The sequence below is a fragment of the Impatiens glandulifera genome, chromosome 3 (genome assembly GCF_907164915.1).
Source record: "Impatiens glandulifera chromosome 3, dImpGla2.1, whole genome shotgun sequence".
Taxonomy (NCBI): domain Eukaryota; kingdom Viridiplantae; phylum Streptophyta; class Magnoliopsida; order Ericales; family Balsaminaceae; genus Impatiens; species Impatiens glandulifera.
The window spans coordinates 8,627,401-8,647,434 of record NC_061864.1 but is presented as its reverse complement, the minus strand read 5'-3'; the positions used below and the strand labels follow the sequence as shown (position 1 = coordinate 8,647,434).

Below are 20,034 nucleotides of genomic sequence, written 5' to 3'. Positions count from 1 at the left end.
TTATGTTTAAAAAAAGTAAAATGTTTTTTATTTTAAAATTTGACCATTTTTTAAATTAATTAAGATAATATAATGAAAAAATATTAATTTTAAAATATTTTTTTTTTCTTATTAAATAGATAAGGATGGAACATATGCAGATTGATTTTAACTTAAAGAAAACTAGTTTATTTACCGTGTTGATCCTAAGCTTATTTTTTAATTTACAATATATAATACCGTGTTGATCCTAAGCTTTGAACCGACTTATTATATAAATAAAATATTATAGCCGTCCAATCAAAAGTATAGCTGTCAATATTGGCAACTATTACACACGGTTTTCCTAGAAACAATTTGTGCTTTTCCAACTTCTTACGTATGCGCAAAGATATTTGTATCTTACTTAAAAACTAGTATATATCTTTGTATTTAATATAATTGCAATAAAAAGATGTATGAACGGGTCAACTCATAATTCAATTTAAGTATTAATTTACTTTTATATATATTCAAATTAATCATAATTCTCTACCCGGCAATCCGAACACTTTAAAAATTAAGCATATATATATATAAATTAGTTAGTTAAAAAGTTAAACTTATATTATTAAAATGTCCCGCGTTCATCAAATTTAGTGTTAAATTTAAAATATAAAGTGTTATTAACTTAGTTGGTCAAATGATTGTACTTATTTTGGTTAGGTAGCAAGTTTGAACCATACTTATAACATATTTAATTTTATTTTTAACCGTTCTAAATTATGGGCGGGTCAACCTACAATCCGACCCAAGTATCTATTTACTCTCACATATATATCCAAATTAACCACAGCTCTCTACCCACCCGACAATCAACACTTTCAAAATTGAGCATCATTATATATAGAGAGATTAGTTAGTTACAAAATTGAACTTATATTGTTAAAATGTCCCAAGTTCATCAAATTTGGTGTTGAATTTAAAATATAAAGTGTTATTAACCTAGTTGGTTAATGGGATGTACTTGTTTTGTTAGGTTGCAAGTTCGAACCATACCTATAGCATATTTAATTTTATTTTTAACCGTCTAAGTTTATGGGCGGGTCAACTCACTACTCGACTCAAGTATCCATTTACTCTCACATATATATTCAAATTAATCACAGCTCTCGACCTGACAATTAAGGATGACAATTTGAAAACGCCCTACAAAAACCGAACCGAATTGCCACGTTTGGGCCAGTTTTTTCCCAAAACCGAACAGGGATGGGGCGAGAATGGTATTTGCGTCCCCCGCCCCGCACTTATTTCACCCCGATTCTGCCCCGAATACCATAAACATAATTAAATATATTAAATTACCAATATATTTATTTATTTACTATATTTTATAAGAGTAGTAAAGTTATTTCTTTATAATAATATAAAATTTTAATATATTACAATATATATTATATTAAAAAAATCGTTTATATAATTTTGTTGTATAATTTTTATTTATTTATTTTTTAAAAAAAATATTAATGGTATCCCGCGGGATTCCCCAAAATCGAAAAAAACCAAAGGATGGTATTAAAAAAATCACCGAAATTAAAATGGGGCGGGGATGATAATTGCATTCCCCGCCCTGAAGCGCCCCATTGTCATTCCTACCGGCAATCTAGACACTTTAAAAATTAAGCATCATTATATATATATGTGTAGATTATTTAGTTAAAAAAATTGAAATAAATTAGTTAGTTAAAAAATTGAAATTATATTGTTAAAATGTTCAACGTTCATGAAATTTGGTGTTGAATTTAAAAAATAAATTATTATTAGCTTAATTGGTTAAAGAGTTGTATTTGTTTTGTTAGGTTGAAAGTTCGAACCATACTTATAGCATATTTAAATTGTTTTTTAACCTTTTTAAGTTTATGTGCGGGTCAACACAATCCGACCCAATGATTCATTTACACTTATATATATATTTAAATTAACCACATCTCTCGACCCGATAATCCGGACACTTTAAAAATCAAGCATCATAATATATATATATATAGCGGGTTATATGCACCATATCACTATATCTCATATCACACGCATCAATTTTGTCACAACAACAACATTTATTATAATGTAAAAGAGGCGTTTAATAAATTATACTCGTCCATCATACTTGTGATTGAGAGAACTTTTGGGTCTTGATCGGTATGAGTTTTAAAAAAAACTCATACAAAATCAAATATCACTTTACTCCCTTTTTATCTATCAAATCATTCAAATCAATAACCAAAATACTAAAATACCATCTATTTTAAATTATTATTTTTTATTTTATTTATATATATTAATACCTTTTAAATATTTTTATCAAAAATAATTATCACCTTCTCAAAATCATCACCAATCATTATTTTTTTCTCCCTATAAGTTTTTAAAAATCCCTAATCCAAACAATCTCTTAGAAAAAGAAATGTCACATAATATTTTATTCGGGTTCTTTAAAGATTTTTAATTAAAAAACAATTGAATATTATTAATGCAAATACGGGATATTGCATAATGTTATCAACAACAAAAAAAAAATGAAATAATAGATTTCCATTAATTTTGATAGACATTCTATGAAAAGAAGAAAAAAAATCATTATATATATCACATATAGATAACTTGGAGAGAAAAAAAAAATTGATGATTGATATCGATATTAAAGACATTATGATTTTTTTTTAAAAAAAAACTTTAAAATTATTAATATATATAAATAAAATAAAAAATTATAATTTAAAATAATAAGTATTTTAATAATTGAAATAATGTTTGATTTTATTAGGTTATTTGAATAATTTAAAATTGAACAAAACGTTGGTAATTATATATCTTATAAATCTTATATTTTTGTACATTATTTTTATTACTGAAGAAACTGGTTTACATATTTTTTTAATAGTATAATTTGAAACTTTTTTTTTCAAGTATATATGCAACTAAAAAATTTAATTTTATTAGAAAATAAAATAATTATATTTATTAAAAATAATCTTATCTAAAAATTTATCAAAATATTAATTTGTCCATTCTTTTTTTTTTCAATTTATTTTATATATAATTTGTATCTTTTATAATAAAAAAATTATTTTTTAGTTTGATCATTTTAATTTTTTTTAATAATGATATAATTTAATTTTAAAATAATATTTTGTTTCTTTTTTTTAATAATGATATAATTTAATTTTAATATTAATTTGTTATTTTTTTTTTCAATTTATTTTATAAAACAAAGTATATCTTTTATAATAACAAAAAAAAATTTAATTTTAAGTTTGATATTTTTTTAATAATGATATAATTTAATTTTAAAATAATATTTTGTTTCTTTTTATTAATTTTAGTACAATACAATACTAAAATTTTAATTTATTTTTATTAATTATTTTGTCCAACTTTTTTAATATTAACATTTATTTAATCTTTCAAAATTTTTTAATTCCAATATATATTACTTATTTTTTTAGAAAATAAATTTATTTTATAAATCTTATTATTTAAGAATTTAAATAATTAAAAAATAATTTATTTTTAATAAGAAAATTAAAGTTTATTTTATAATTAGTAGTATAAAAATAATAATATTATAATTATTAATTATAATTATTATCTATCTTGTTAAATACTTATTAGTTTAATAATTTAAAAATATATTATCTCAAATTTTAAACTAAATTATGAAATAATACTAGTTATTTATTTTTATATAATATTATTACAGTAATTTAAAATAATAACATAATTATATTATTATTTATTTATTTGATATAATATTCAAGCTAATTAAAATAAAATTGAAATATTTAAAATATTAATAAATTTAATTAGAAATAATATTAAAATAACAATTAACAAAGATAAAAATAAATTAATATAATTAAAATAATATTTTATTATGAATTTTATATTATCTACCCAACACAAATTATAAACTTATAACATTTATATTACGTCTTATATTTTCAATCAAATTTTTAAAATTCATTACAATTTACATATATATATATATATATTTTTTAAAATTCATTACAATTTACATATATATATATATATTTAATATTCATTACAATTACAATTTTTACCTTATATAAACACGTAGCCTAAAGAGATAAGGATGGAAAGAAGCTGGATTTTGTTTAATTTAATATTATATAATATAATATATTTGTTAATTCTTGAGCTGTACCGCCGCGTTGATCCTAAGCTTTGAACCCAAAACCGACTTATTATATAAATTAAATATTACAGCCGTCCGATCAAAAGAATAGCTGTCAATATTGACAAGCTACTTTTCTCTCAATCCTCTATATAATAATAAATACACACGGTTTTCCTTGAAACAATTTGTGCCTTCATTAGGCATCCATCCAACTTCGCTGCCTGGTTTCCTTCCTCAATCAAACTTTTGTTTCCGGCAATTCGAGATCTTCTTCTCTTCGCCGATCTTATTGATTCATCATCGATCTTATTGTTGATTCATTATCGATCTTATTGTTGATTCATCATCGATCTTATTGATTCATCATCGATCTTATTGATTCATCATCGATCTTATTGTTGATTCATTATCGATCTTATTGTTGATTCATTATCGATCTTATTGTTGATTCATCATCGATCTTATTGATTCATCATCGATCTTATTGATTCATCATCGATCTTATTGATTCATCATCGGCTAGTATCTATGATCTATTTCTATCGTCCACCTTTTCTTCTCTTAACTGACCGCAGGTTGTTGATTACTCTGGCTGAAGGAGTTATGATCTGAGATGACAGGTCTTGTTTTTTCAATAAGTTTAGTATATGTGATCCGTTTCTTGCGTCGAACATTTTCTTCTGCAGATTGTTAAGAACGTCTATCTATCAACTCTTGTTATGGTTGGCTATGCGGATTAGGTTAGTTTTTAGGGAGAACTATTATTGACAGGTCATCTTCGATGGTTCTATCCCTGGATCAAGAAGCGTAGTAGATACAATTAAATCCTCTATTCCCGATACCTCTAACTATTTACCTAGGTCTTTCCATATGGCTGACGGTTTTCAATTATTTCCTTCCGGATCAATCACGATTTACCAATAAGGGATTCAGAATAATTTGCTTATTGGTGGTGAAAAACTTGGAGATAAATTCTTGATTCTCGGTGGACTTTTAGTTTAGTTTATAATATTAAGATGTCGTTTTTATGTTATTTTTTATATTAGGGTTAACAAACAGGAAGAGGATAATTTTGTTTTTGGTTGTCTTGGTTGGAAGGTTGACTTTTATGTTGGGATGATGGACAATTTGGAAAAAGCAGGCCTCTGGTTATGACAGTATTCAAATTCCTATTTTGTGATATTAAATTATGATTAGGGTTATTATAGGTAGGAGATGACTTGTTCTTCTTACTTGCCTTAGGTTGCCTTTATGTTATATAACGGAGGAATGGGAGTACTATTCAATCCTGGACACTCTATGGATGAACAACTGGATATAAAAAGAACAGGCTTATCCGTCTAAACTTTGAATTTATTCACTTAGTAATTTGATTATGATTAGAAAAGTTTATAGGTATGCTGTGGTTGTGTTCTTATTGGCGTAGGATTAATTTTTCCTTGGATCGTGGAGTAGTTAATGTTCAAGCCTGGATAGATGTGCAATTGGGCTGATGGACGGATGTTATTAAAAACAGGCTTCTGGTTATGGTTGTCTTTGGATTTGTTCACCCTTGATATATTTATTTGTGTATTGATTATGATAAAGAATACTTCTTAGCTAAGATATGATGTGTTCTTATTGACCTTGATAGGATAATTTTTTCTTTGGATCGTGGAGTGGTGAATATTCAACCTGTCTCTGCACAATCTATTTGGCAAATGGATGGATGAAATATAAACTAACTATCTTCTGACTTCTGGTTATGGGGTATCTTTTAATTTATTCCCCATTGACATATGTTTTTGTGTGTTATGACTGAGAATAAATTGTTATGCTTTTAGGGAGAACTTTTATTGTCAGGTTGTCGTCGGTGTTTTTATCCCTGGATCAAGAAGCGTAGTAGATACAATTAAATCCTCTATTCCCGATATCTCTAACTATTTACCCTAGGTCTTTCCATGTCGGTTTTCAATTATTTCCTTCCGGATCACGATTTACCAATAAGGGAAAGAATAATTTGATTTTCTTGGTGTTGTAGGTGGTGAAAAACTTGGAGATAAATTCTTAATTCTCTTTACGGTGGACTTTTAGTTTATAATATTAAGATGTTGTTTTTATGTTATTTTTTATATTAGGGTTAACAAACAGGAAGAGGATAATTTTGTTTTTGGTTGTCTTGGTTGGAAGGTTGACTTTTATGTTGGGATGATGGACAATTTGGAAAAAGCAGGCCTCTGGTTATGACAGTATTCAAATTCCTATTTTGTGATATTAATTTATGATTAGGGTTATTATAGGTAGGAGATGACTTGTTCTTCTTACTTGCCTTAGGTTGCCTTTGTGTTATATAACGGAGGAATGGGAGTACTATTCAATCCTGGACACTGGATGAACGACTGGATATAAAAAGAACAGGCTTATCCGTCTAAATTTTGAATTTATTCACTTAGTAATTTGATTATGATTAGAAAAGTTTATAGGTATGCGGTGGTTGTGTTCTTATTGGCGTAGGGTTAATTTTTCCTTGGATCGTGGAGTGGTCAATGTTCAAGCCTGGCTAGATGTTCAATTGGGCTGATGGATGGATGTTAATTAAAACAGGCTTCTGGTTATGGTTGTCTTTGGATTTGTTCACCCTTGATATATTTATTTGTGTATTGATTATGATAAAGAATACTTCTTAGCTAAGATATGATGTGTTCTTATTGACCTTGATAGGATAATTTTTTATTTGGATCGTGGAGTGGTGAATATTCAACCTGTCCCTGCACAATCTATTTGGCAAATGGATGGATGAAATATAAACTAACTATCTTCTGACTTCTGGTTATGGGGGTATCTTTTAATTTATTCCCCATTGACGTATGTTTTTGTGTGTTATGACTGAGAATAAATTGTTATGCTTTTAGGGAGAACTATTATTGTCAGGTTGTCGTCGGTGTTTTTATCCCTGGATCAAGAAGCGTAGTAGATACAATTAAATCCTCTATTCCCGATATCTCTAACTATTTACCCTAGGTCTTTCCATGTCGGTTTTCAATTATTTCCTTTCGGATCACGATTTACCAATAAGGGAAGGAATAATTTGATTTTCTTGGTGTTGTAGGTGGTGAAAAACTTGGAGATAAATTCTTAATTATCGTTACGGTGGACTTTTAGTTTATAATATTAAGATGTTGTGGTGGACTTTTAGTTTATAATATTAAGATGTTGTGTTTATGTTATTTTTTTATATTAGGGTTAACAAACAGGAAGAGGATAATTTTGTTTTTGGTTGTCTTGGTTGGAAGGTTGGCTTTTATGTTGGGATGATTGACAATTTGGAAAAAGCAGGCCTCTGGTTATGACAGTATTCAAATTCCTATTTTGTGATATTAAATTATGATTGGGATTATTATAGGTAGGAGATGACTTGTTCTTCTTACTTCCCTTAGGTTGCCTTTATGTTATATAACGGAGGATTTGGAGTACTATTCAATCCTGGACACTCTATGGATGAACAATTGGATATAAAAAGAACAGGCTTATCCGTCTAAACTTTGAATTTATTCACTTAGTAATTTGATTATGATTAGAAAAGTTTATAGGTATGCGGTGGTTGTGTTCTTATTGGCGTAGGATTAATTTTTCCTTGGATCGTGGAGTGGTCAATGTTCAAGCCTGGCTAGATGTTCAATTGGGCTGATGGACGGATGTTATTAAAAACAGGCTTCTGGTTATGGTTGTCTTTGGATTTGTTAACCCTTGATATATTTATTTGTGTATTGATTATGATAAAGAATACTTCTTAGCTAAGATATGATGTGTTCTTATTGACCTTGATAGGATAATTTTTTCTTTGGATCGTGGAGTGGTGAATATTCAACCTGTCTCTGGACTATCTATTTGGCAAATGGATGGATGAAATATAAACTAACTATCTTCTGACTTCTGGTTATGGGGTATCTTTTAATTTATTCCCCATTGATATAATTGTTTATGTGTTATGACTAAGAATAATACTTCATAAGGTAGGTGATGATGGCAGATGCATTCTCCTTCAATTGAAGTCATCCGTTTTTTTTTTCCTGATCTTCAAATAGTCATTGAGTTCATATTTTGTGTTATTTCCCCACAAAATAGTCTTTCATGTAAAATATATTTTTCACTTGTGATTTTAGGATTGCTTAATGATGCGAACTCCATGAGTGGATCTAACAATCTTTCAACCAAATTATCCGGTTTGATTACCGTCTTCAAATAGAGTCCTTAAAAGTTCTCATTTTGTGTTATTTCATCATTAATTTATGATATAATATAATTTGCTCTTGTGTTTTTAGGATGGAGGATGCTATCTCTATAATTTTAAACAATTTATCTGATCTCGGTTGCCCTGGTCTTCAAATAGAGCCTTCCTTTGTGTTATTTCATCAAGATTAGTCTATATAAAATATAGTGTTTCCTTCGTGGTAAATTTTTGTTGTTCTTCTTTTATATATTCTTTCCTTGGATGATGGAGAACCTGAGATAAATATTGGCTACTAGTCTTTTGATATCTTCCCAATTTCAGCCTTTACAACATTCATATACTCATGTTCTCAATTTAATTTACTACATACAATTTAATTTTCCTTTCTAGATGATTTTAATGACATGTTGTCTCTTTGCTCCGCGCCTCCGCCAGTTAAACCTCTATCTCGTGTAATTTCTTCATTTTACGACGATCATCTTGGCTTGTGAAAATTGAACCTTTTAATCAGGATTTTTTCTCTCAGATAGATCACAGTGCTTCTTCAAAATTATTTAAGTGACTAGATTTTCATGATGTTTTGGATCCATTTTCAAGATCTCTCAAAATTTGGATTTTCCCTCTTCTATTTTGTACAGATATAGAGAGCTTTATGGAGTTTTTCCTGCCTGGTTTGAACTCTCTCTCTCTCTCTATTATCTTCCCTTTAACTTGCCAAATGTTTAATCTTAGTTAGAGAGAGTACATGATATTTTTGCTCACCTTGCAGTATTAGGTCATTATTTGGGTAGTTTCACTAATCTTTTGTATTCGTTTATCATATTTTATAAAAAAAAATTGGTTCATTTTGTGTTTGTCTAGTAGAATTTTATTGATAATAAATACTTCCTTATTGCATAATTTTGACATTTTAGCTTGTAAGGGTACACCTATAAGTTTTCCCTGTTGACGTTGTAGGAACTTTCTTTTTAGAAAAGCTTTCCATATTCTAGCCTGCAAAAGCACCTGTAAGTTCTTACTGGTTATTGAAAAGTCATTTTCCTTTGTCTTATATTCTAAGGTATTTTGAGGGGTGAAGATGCATTCTTGATGATCTCTGTAGATTTACTCCCTTAATGTTTTCCTGTAATAGAATGTTTCTCTAATTTTGGATGCTAGAGCGTACATGCTCTTGCAGTTGGTTATCATGTTGGTGTCATCTTCAGCACGCCCACCCTTTGGTAAATTTTAAATTTGTTTTGATAAGTGACATTAGAATTGTATTTTTGTACACCAATTATTTTGCCTTCAGGAGGTACCTTTTAAGTTCTTCCCTGCGCTGGACTTGTAAAAACTTTCTCCTTGGATAAGTTTGATCTTATTGTCTGCTGCAAGTCCATCCTTTTCTATTGAGCTTGGTTAGTTTCTACGGTGCTAAACATATGGTTTGTACTTTATTTATTGCTTGTCATGGAAAGTTGATATGTAGGGATTGTTTTATTTTGGAGTTGTTGTTGACCTCTTACTGATTTAAAGTTCCTCTTATATTTACTCTACAGAAAACCAACTTTCATAATATAGCATTGGATAACTTTGATAATGTTATCTCTGTTGTTGACTTTGATACTACTACAACCTGGTGTAGCAAGTTTTTTCATGTTTATTGAGTGCTATGTTCCTTCACTGCTTTGGAGCTAGCTACTGTCCCTTGTATCTTTGTCTAGCGTTTCTCAATTTTTGGACAACTTGGTAGATGCCTTTAATGTTGGTTATTAGGGATGGGGTCATCTACATCTCGGTTGTTCTTCCACACAACATAACATTCACTAGGATGCCTGTAAGTTCTTTCACGCTATTGACTTTGTAGGTTGCGTTTCTCAATTTTTGGACAACTTGGTAGATGCCCTTAATGTTGGTTATCATGAATGGGGTCATCTACATCTCGGTGGTTCTTTTCCGCACAACATAACATTCACTAGGGTGCCCTTAAGTTCTTTCACGCTATTGACTTTGTAGGTAAGGACTTCCTCTCTTAGGTGAGCTATGATGTTATATCCCGCAAGGTATACATGTAAGTTATTCCCTGCTATTATGTTAGCTATTCCTTTTCCTTTCTATCCAAGTGTTGTTCTAGGGCAATTTGAGGGAAGGCTACGAACACTTGGTGAACTCTTTTGTTTTATCCCTAATCTTGTACCTTTACTGGAATGCTTCTTGATATCCATGCAGTTGGTTGGATGGTGTCATCTTTATGACGGAAATTCCCTGCTTTCCTATGTTTGATGATCTAGTTGGCAACATTGACATTCCATTTATGCAAATGCTATATTGATGGTTCGGAGAATGTTTTGCCTCAATTTGAATTAATGAAGTCTTTGGCTCAATAATGTTTTTTGATAAGTGCATTCAGTTGTCCTTTTCAATAACGGTGGCAGCTTTGGTTATATTCTTCAGTGCTAAATATACGATTTATATGGTGGTTGGACCTTCACGATCTATTGTTTGTCATGGATAGCTGATATGCAGGATTGGTTTATTTTGGAGTTGTGGATGGTCTCTTATGGTACACATTTTCCTTTCAAGTATACTAGTAAAATTTCCAGCATATCCAATACGTTCAACAAAAAGTGGCCTTTTGACCTAATTTACTCGTGCACATCCAAAATCTTATATAATAATGTTTTCTGCATATTCAAATACTTTCAGCAAAAAGTAGTGGCATTTTGACATAGTTTACTGGTGCATTCAAGTGTCTTGGTTATTATTACCAGTCATGTCCAGTATTATCAGCAAAAAGTATAAAGTTGCCGTTTATGGTTTTATGGTATCATTTTAGATTGATGCTACTTGCGAAGCTTCCATCAAACCCGTTTTGCTTAGTTCTCCAGTTCTTATTTGGCTTTCTGGGAGGAATGGTGAACAAGGAAATATATTTAAGAATGCATTTTACTGTTTTGGATGATGTTATTTAATTGAGATGCCTGGGAAATGTCATATTCCACAATGATATACTAGGACTCTCTTGATGGTGTGCTTCAATGAAATTTATCATTCTAAATACTAGGACTGCAATAGTGTTTGTTCCTGCTGGGAAGAGGTGTTAGAATCTCCTTTGATTGATGTTACTTGCGAATATATGATATACGAACTGTGAATGCTCTAGATCTCCATGGAACAACCCCATTTTGCTTAATTCTGCAGCTCTTATTTGGCTTCTTTGGGAGGAGGAGGGGTGGTGAACCAACTGAATTCTCTATATATATTCTGCCTGGGAAATATCTTATTCCACAATGATAGACATTTAGCTCTTTGTCTTGATGGTCTGCAAGAGTGTTAATGATGTTCTGTTTGATATGAATCAACTGGTGAATGGGTAGGTGTTAGAAGCTTCTTGATGTCTGCTGCTGAAAAATTGTCTAACACTCCTTTGTTAATGCATAAGAGAGTTTATTGTGTGTGGGACACACTTTGGTAGAAGAAACTCTGCTAGTGGCTTATGTGGGAGTTTTATTTGATATATGAAACTCATTTGTTATATTCTTGGTTTCACTTGGAGAAATGTTACTTTCTATTTGCTTGCGTCAAATATTTTGCACTTGCTTTGCTATCTTGGCAATCTCGCTGAGAAGTAACCACTGTTATTATTTTGTCATATATATATTTATATTTAATTAAATATATTTAAATTATTGCTTTAGAAGTAACTGTTACTATTTAAAAATTTTTTCCTCTCAGAACTCATAATCTTCTATATATGATATTCTTATTTTGTGAGATGATGTGCTTCTATCTTTTTGTCTTTTTCCTGGAAACAGTTTCTTCTAGTTTCTATTGTTCGATTTTTTATTTTCAAATAATGTTAATTGTATTTGCATTAACAACTAACAGTAGAGGCTTAACTTAACTTTTTTTTTGTATACATATAATAATAACAGATAATAAATGAATAGTTATGCAAAAAAAATATCAACTATTTATTGTTCGATTTCTTAATCTGTTTTCTCTTTGAACTGATTTAACATAATTTTTATTTTAATGTTTTATATTTTTTTTATTATTAAAATTTTCAACATTTCAACTTAAAGACATTCAAAATAGGGGAATCAACCCCCTTGTTCATTCATTTTTGGCACTAGTGTTTGATACTTTAGTTACCTTAGAGTTGGGGTTATTTTTTACTGTGATGGTTTGAGACGAGATTTACTAATTTACATGTTTCAAACATTTACACTTTCTAAACCATTACTTTAAAATCATTATTCCTGGGAAAAGCACAAAACAAAAGGAGTTTATTAATGTTAGATGCATGGACCAATTTAGAAACAAAACAGATTCTTAAACTGCTTCTTTTTGTACTGATCAATCTTTAAGTAATCATGCCCATGATTCTAGATAACTGAGGTTATATGTTGTCTTCTTTTGTGTCTAATCTATCGCAGGATTGTTTGAGTTTGTAGTTGTGTTTCCCATATCTTGTCATCTGTTTTCTATTATGGCAGGATGGTTTGTGTATGTCCATAATTGTATTATTGTAAGAGGGAAAAGCATGCAATAATATGTGGGTGGGGCTGTTAGAAGATTTCGGAGAAGATGAAAGGTGACATTTTATGAGGTTCATTCCTCCTGACTTTTACCATTTTGTATGGTTTGTTTGTTATTTGTGGTATTGAGTTTTGCTTCTACCATGAAGGTCAAATGTATCTCTTATCTTTAGTGGAATTCTTCTCGTGTTCTCGTGGATGTAGGCATTTCTTCTCTCTGACGTAGGCTGATCTTTAGCTTGCCGATCTTATTTCTAATTGATTCATCGACTAGTATCTATTTCTATTGTCGACCTTTTCTTCCCTTAAGTGGTTGCAGATTGTTGATTACTCTGGCGAAGGAGTTCTGATATGACAGGCCTGTTTTTTTCAGAAAAGTTAAGTATTTGTGATCCTTTTCTTCCCAGAAGTTGCTAGAGATTGTTAATTATTCTAGAGGAAGATTTCTGATCTGACAGGCCTGAATTTTATTAATAAGATTGTCATCACCAACCTCTTTCTTATCAATTCTGTTATGGTTATGCGGATTTCTTTTTTTGTGATCGGGGTTAGCTTTTAGGGAGAAGATGAAGTGTTTTTACTGGAACTGTTGTCAGGTCGGTTGTTCCATCCTTGGATCAAGGAGCGTAGATACAATTAAAGCCTATATTCTCGACACCGTTTTTAATCCACCCGTCGTTCTATCTATTTACCTATGTCTTTCCATATGCTGGTTTTCAATTATTTCCTTTTGGATCTCGTACTCACGATCTACCATTAAGGGAAGAAGTAATTTGCTTTTCTTGGTGTCGGTGGTGATAAATTGGAGATAAAATCTTGATTCAGGTTACGGTGGAGTTTTATTTTATTTTATTAAGATGTCGTTTTTTATGTTAGGGTTAACTAACAGGAAGAGGATAATTTTGTTTTTATTGTCTATGAAGGCTGACTTATATGTTGGGATGATGGGCAATTTGGATAAAGCATGCCTCTTGTTATGGCAGTATTCGAATTTATTCTCTCTTATAGGTAGGAGATGACTTGTTCTTATTTGCCTAAGATTGCCTTCATGTTATATAACGGAGGAGTGGGAGTACTATTCAATCCTGGATGAACAACTGGATATAAAAGAACAGGCTTATCCTTCTATCTTTCAATTTGTTCACTTAGTAATTTGATTATAATTAGGAAAAGTTTATAGGTAAGTGATGATGTGTTCTTATTGGCGTAGGATTAATTTTTCCTTGGATCAGTGAGTGGTAAATGTTCCTTGGATTTGATTAGCCTGGCTAGATACTCAATTGGGCTCATAGACGGATGGAAATAGAAGAGGCTTCTGGTTATGGGTGTCCTTGGATTTATTCACCCATGATATATTTGTTTCTGTATTGATTATGATAAAAAATACTTCCTAGCTAAGATATGTTCTTATTGACCTTGATAGGATGATTTTTTCTTTGGATCATGGAGTTGTGGATATTCAACCTGTCTGGACAACCTATTTGTCTAATGCATGGATGCAAATATAAACTAACTACCTTCTGACATCTGGTTACGAGGTGTCTTTTAATTTATTCCCCATTGATATAATTGTTTATTTGTTATGACTAAGAATAATACTTCATAAGATAGGTGATGATGTTTCTTATTTTCCATGGTAGGATGTATATTTTCTTGGATTCTCGAGGGGAGTTTTGTTATTGTTATCTTCAAATACATTCATTCTTGAGTTCATATTTTGTGTTAATTTCATCATTATATTGTAAAATATAATTTGGCTCCTTGTGTTGTTAGGATGGCAGATGCAATCTCCTTCAACTGAGGTTATCTGGTTTTGGTTGCCCTGAAATAGTCATTGAGCTCATTTTTTGTGTTATTTCACCATCAAATAGTCTATCATGTCAAATATAATTTTTCACTTGTGTTTTAGGATTGATGAATGATGCGACCTCCATGAGTGGATCTAACAATTGTTCAACTAATTAGCTGGGTTTGGTTACGGTCTTCAAATAGAGTCCTTAAAATTTCACCTTAAATGTTATTTTATCATTAATTTATTGTAAAATATAATATACTCTCGTGTTTATGGAGTGTGGATGATATCTCTATGTCCATACAAATTATCCGTTCTCGGTTACCTTGGTCTTCAAATGCAGTCTTCCTTTGTGTTATTTCATCACAAAAATTTATTTCTTGGTGGTACTATTCTTGTTGTCCTTCTTAGGATGTCTTCCGTCCTTCGATGATGGAGAACTTGAGATAAATTTTGGCTAGTAGTCTCTGGATATCTTCCCAATTTCAGCCTTTACTACATTCATACTTATGTTCCCAATTTAATTTACTACATACATATGCGGATGTTTATTTATCCTAATTTTCCGTTGGAGATGTTTTTGAAAGCTTAAGGTACGACATGTTTTGTGTCTTTCTTCCGTCAGTTACACATCTCTCTCATGTCTTTTCTGCATATTACGATGATCAACCTTTTTATTAGGATTCTTTCTATTAGATCATAATGCTTTTTCAAAATCATTTAAGTGACTAATTTTTCATGATGTTTTGGATCCATTTTCACGATCTCTCTCAAATGTTGGATATTCTCTCTTCTGTTTTGTACAGATATAGAAAGCTTCTTGGAGTATTTCCTTTCTGGTTTGAAGTACCTCTCTTTATTGACTTCCCTTTAACTTGTGAAATGTTTATTATTAGGGAGGCAGTACATAGGATATTTTTGCTCATGATGCAGTTGTAGGTGGTTATTTGGGTAGTCTCACTAATCTTTGGTATTTGTTTATCACATTTTCTAAATTTTCTTTTGGTCATTTTGTGTTTGTTTGTCTTGTAGAATTTCAATTGATAATAACTTTGTAAGTACTTACTCATTGCATATGTTTTTCCTGTCTGCAAAAGCACCTGTAAGTTCACTTATTATTGAAAACCATTTCCCTTTGTTTCTTTGTCTAATATTTTAAAGTAGTTTGAGGGTAAAGATGCATTCTGGCAGTTGGTTATCATGATCTCTTTAGTTTTGCTTCCTTAATCCTTTTCTTTTTGGATGTTCAGTGTACATGCTCTTGCAGTTGGTTATCATGATGGTGTCATTTCCAACACGCCCACCCATTTCTGGATTCAAATTTTTTTTGACAAGTGACATTTGAATTATATTTTTGTTCACCAATTATTTTGACTTCAGGAGATAACCTTTTAAGTTCTTTCATGCGCTTGACTTATAAAATCTCTCTCCCTGGATAAGTTTGATGTTATAGTCTACTGCAAATTCATCATTTTCATCTTGTGTTGTTCTAAGGTAATTTGAGGGATAATCCTCATTGGTTTGGCCTAATTCCACCTATTTATCGTAATACTTCTTGAATATATTTTTGGACAATCTGGTGGATGCCATTGCACTTGGTTACTACAGATGGTATCGTTTTTGTTGACAGTGACTCTTGTCTTTTGATGTTGATATTGCATTTGTCTGCTCCAGTTACTTGCCTTCAAGAAGAAATTCCTCCTATATTTTACTCCACAGAAAATCAACTTTGATAATATATAGCATTGGATAACTATGATAATATAGCCTCTGCTGTTGACTTTGATACTACTACAGCCTGGTGTAGTAAGTTAAAGTCCCTTTCGCGTGTGTTGAAGGATTGCTGCCCAGCTTTCATGTTTATTGAGTACTATGTTCCTTCACTGCTTTGGAGCTAGCTCCTGTCCCTTGTATCTTTGTCTAGTTTCTCTGGTAGATTCCCTTGCAGTTGGTTATCATGGATGGGGTATCTATATCTTGGTGGTTCTTCACTTCGATTTTCTTTTTATGATTTTGTGGACAACATAACATTGCACTAGGGTACCTGTAAGTTCTTTCACGCAATTGACATTCACAAATTGGTTCATACTTTCTCTCTTAGACTTTGATGTTATAGCCAGCAAGGTATACTTATAAGTTATTCCCTGCTATTTTGCTAGCAATTGAACCTTTTCCTTTCTATCTTATTTTTTTGTGTTATTTCCCCATAAAATAGTCTATCATGTCAAATATAATTTTTCACTTGTGTTTTTAGGATTGATGAATGATGCGACCTCCATGAGTGAATCTAACAATCTTTCAACCTAATTATCCGGTTTGGATACAATCTTCAAATAGAGTCCTTAAAAGTTCTCCTTTTATGTTATTTCATCATTAATTTTTTGGTAAAATATTTTCTCTCATGTTTCCAGGAGTGCGGATCCACTCTACATGTCTAAACAAATGATTTATTCTCAGTTGCCCTTGTCTTCAAATAGAGTCTTCCATTCTGTTATTTCATCAAGATTAGTCCGTATAAGATTAAATGATTACTTGTTGTCCTTCTTATATGATGTCTTCTGTCGTTGGATGATGGAGAACCTGGGATAAATTTTGGCTACTAATCTTTTGATATCATCCCAATTTCAGCCTTTACTACATTCATATACACGTATGTTCCCAATTTAATTTACTACATACATAGTATGTTTATTTGTCCTTAATTTCCTTGGAGGATATTTTTGAAATCTTAATGTACGACATGTTTTTTGTCTTTGTTCCTCAGTTTACACATCTTTCTCATGTTCTTTTTTGCAAATTACGTTGATCATCCTTTTTATCAGGATTCTTTCTATTAGATCACAATGTTTCTTCAAAACCATTTAAGTAACTAGTTTTTCATGATGTTTTAGATCCATTTTCAGGATCTTTTAAGGTAGTTTGAGGGGGTAAAGATGCATTCTTGATGATCTCTTTAGTTCTGCTTCCTTAATCTTTTTCTTTAATAGAATGCTTCTCATTTTTAGATGCTTGCTACATGGACGGTGTCAACTCCAACACGCCCCCCCCATTCCTGGATTCCAATTTTTTTTGATAAGTGATATTGGAATTATATTTTGGTTCACCTATTATTTAATCTTCAGTATGTATTTTTTATGTTCTTCCCTGCGCTTGGCTTATAAGAACTTTCTCCTTGGATATGTTTGATATTTCTCAATTTTCGGACAACTTGGTAGATGCCTTTGCAGTCTGTTATCAATGATGGGGTCATCTATATCTTCTTTGGTTTGAAACCTTTTATTGGAATATTTCTCAATTTTTGGACAACTTAGTAGATGCCTTTGCAGTTGGTTATCATGGATGGGGTCATCTATATCTTGGTAGATGCCTTTGCTGTTGGTTATCATGGATGAGTTATCTATATCTCGGTGGTTGTTCACTGTTATTTTCTTTGTATGCTTTTGTGGACAACATAACATTGCGCTAGGGTACCTGTATGGTTTACTTGTAAGTTCTTCCATGCTATTTAGCTAGCTATTGTCCTTTTTTTTCTTTCTATCCCATGTGTCTTTTTGGGCAATTTGATGGAAGGACTATGAACACCGGGTGAACTCTTTGGTTTGATCCCTAATCTTTTACATTCACTGGAATGCTTCTTGATGTCCATGCAGTTGGTTGGATGGTGTCATCTTTATGTTGGCAATTCCCTGCTTTACCATGTTTGATGATCTAATTGGCAACATTGACATTCCATTTGTGCACATGCTATATTGACCATTTTGAACTCTAGATGGTACGGATATGATTTTTCCTCAATTTGAATTCATGAAGTCTTTGGCTCAATGATGCTTTTTGATAAGTGCACTCAGTTGTCTTTTCAATTACGGTGGTAGCTTGGTTATTTTCTATAATTGTGCTTACAACTCTATGGTGCTAATATATGGTTGGACCTTCACTATTTATTTTTCGTCATGGATAGCTGATATGCAGGATTGGTTTATTTTGGAGTTGTGGATGGTCTCTTACTAAAATGTAGTGGCATTTTGACCTTGTTTACTGGTGCTTTTAAGTGTCTTCAGTACTATCAGCAAAAGGTATAAAATTGCCAATTTTGGTTTATGGTATCAATTTAGACGACTTGCGGAGCTTCCATGAATCTCGTTTTGCATTTTATTATTTGGCTTTTGGGGAGGAGAAGTGGACAAGGAAATATGTTTAAGAATGCATTTAACTGAATTGCCTGGAAAATGTCATATTTCAAAATGATATACTAGGACTCTGTCTTGATGATGTGCTTCAATGAATTTTCTCATTCAAAGTACAAGGACTGCAACAGTGTTTTGTTCCTGCTGGGAAATTTTATACTATTATTTGGAAAAATTATGAACCAATTAGTGAATGGGGTAAGAGGTGTTAGAAGCTCCATTGATTGATGTGACTTGCGATGATATGATATACGAAGTACAAATCCTCTAGAGCTCCATGGAACACCCCTGTTTTGCTAAATTCTGCAGCTCATATTTGGCTTCCTTGGTAGGAGGGGTGGACAAGGCAAGAATACATTTTAACATTCATGGATGTTATAACTGAATTCTCTCTATATTCTGCCTGGGAAATGTCATATTCCACAATGATAATATTTAGCTCTTTGTCATGATGGTGCTTCAATGGATTTGCTCATTCATAATACTATGTCTGCAAGATTGTTAATGATGTTTTGTCTGATATGAACCAATTAGTGAATGTGTAGGTGTTAAAAAGCTCCTTTGATGTCTTCTTCTGGGAAATTGTCTTGCACTCGTTTGTTATGCATAATGTGTCCAGAATAAATGCACAAGGCTCACTTTGATAGAAGAAACTCTGCTAGCAGCTTATGTTGGAGTTTTTATTTGATATATGATGAAACTTCATTTGTTATATTCTTTGTTTGTCATCACAAAATGTTGGACTTGGAGAATTGGTTAAGTTTTGGTTTTACTTTGACAAATGGTAATTTCTATTTGCTTGGATGCGTCAAATATTATTTTAGACTTACCTGCTATTATTTTGTCATATATATATGAGATCTATCTCATTTTGTGAGATGATGTATCTCTTTCCTTCATTGTCTCTTTTCTGAAAACATTTTCTTCTAGTATCTAGTGTTAAATTTTTATTTTTACACTTTCTAGAATACTCCAATTTGCATTACCAATTAACAGTTGTGGCTTATAATAACTTATTTTTGTATATTTGTTTCTAAATCTGTTTGTTCTCTTTGAATTGATTAAACCTTATTGTATATACTCTCTGATTTTATACTTTAATATGAAGATTTTCTCCCATTTTATTTTTTTAATTGAGGTTTTGAGATTTTTTTTAACTTGCATGTTTTAGTATG

The 20,034-nt window shown here is 31.1% G+C and overlaps 1 long non-coding RNA gene across 2 annotated transcripts; it reads left to right on the top strand.

Annotated features, from left to right (window-relative positions):
- The first annotated feature begins 4,349 nt into the window (after positions 1 to 4,349).
- Positions 4,350 to 11,994, top strand: LOC124929362. Of its 2 annotated transcripts, XR_007098640.1 has the most exons (3): positions 4,350 to 10,179; positions 10,359 to 10,413; positions 10,572 to 11,994. It is a non-coding gene; the product is annotated as an uncharacterized LOC124929362 (long non-coding RNA). The 2 variants fall into 2 exon arrangements; XR_007098639.1 differs by having other exon boundaries at positions 10,359 to 11,994.
- The last annotated feature ends 8,040 nt before the right edge of the window (positions 11,995 to 20,034 follow it).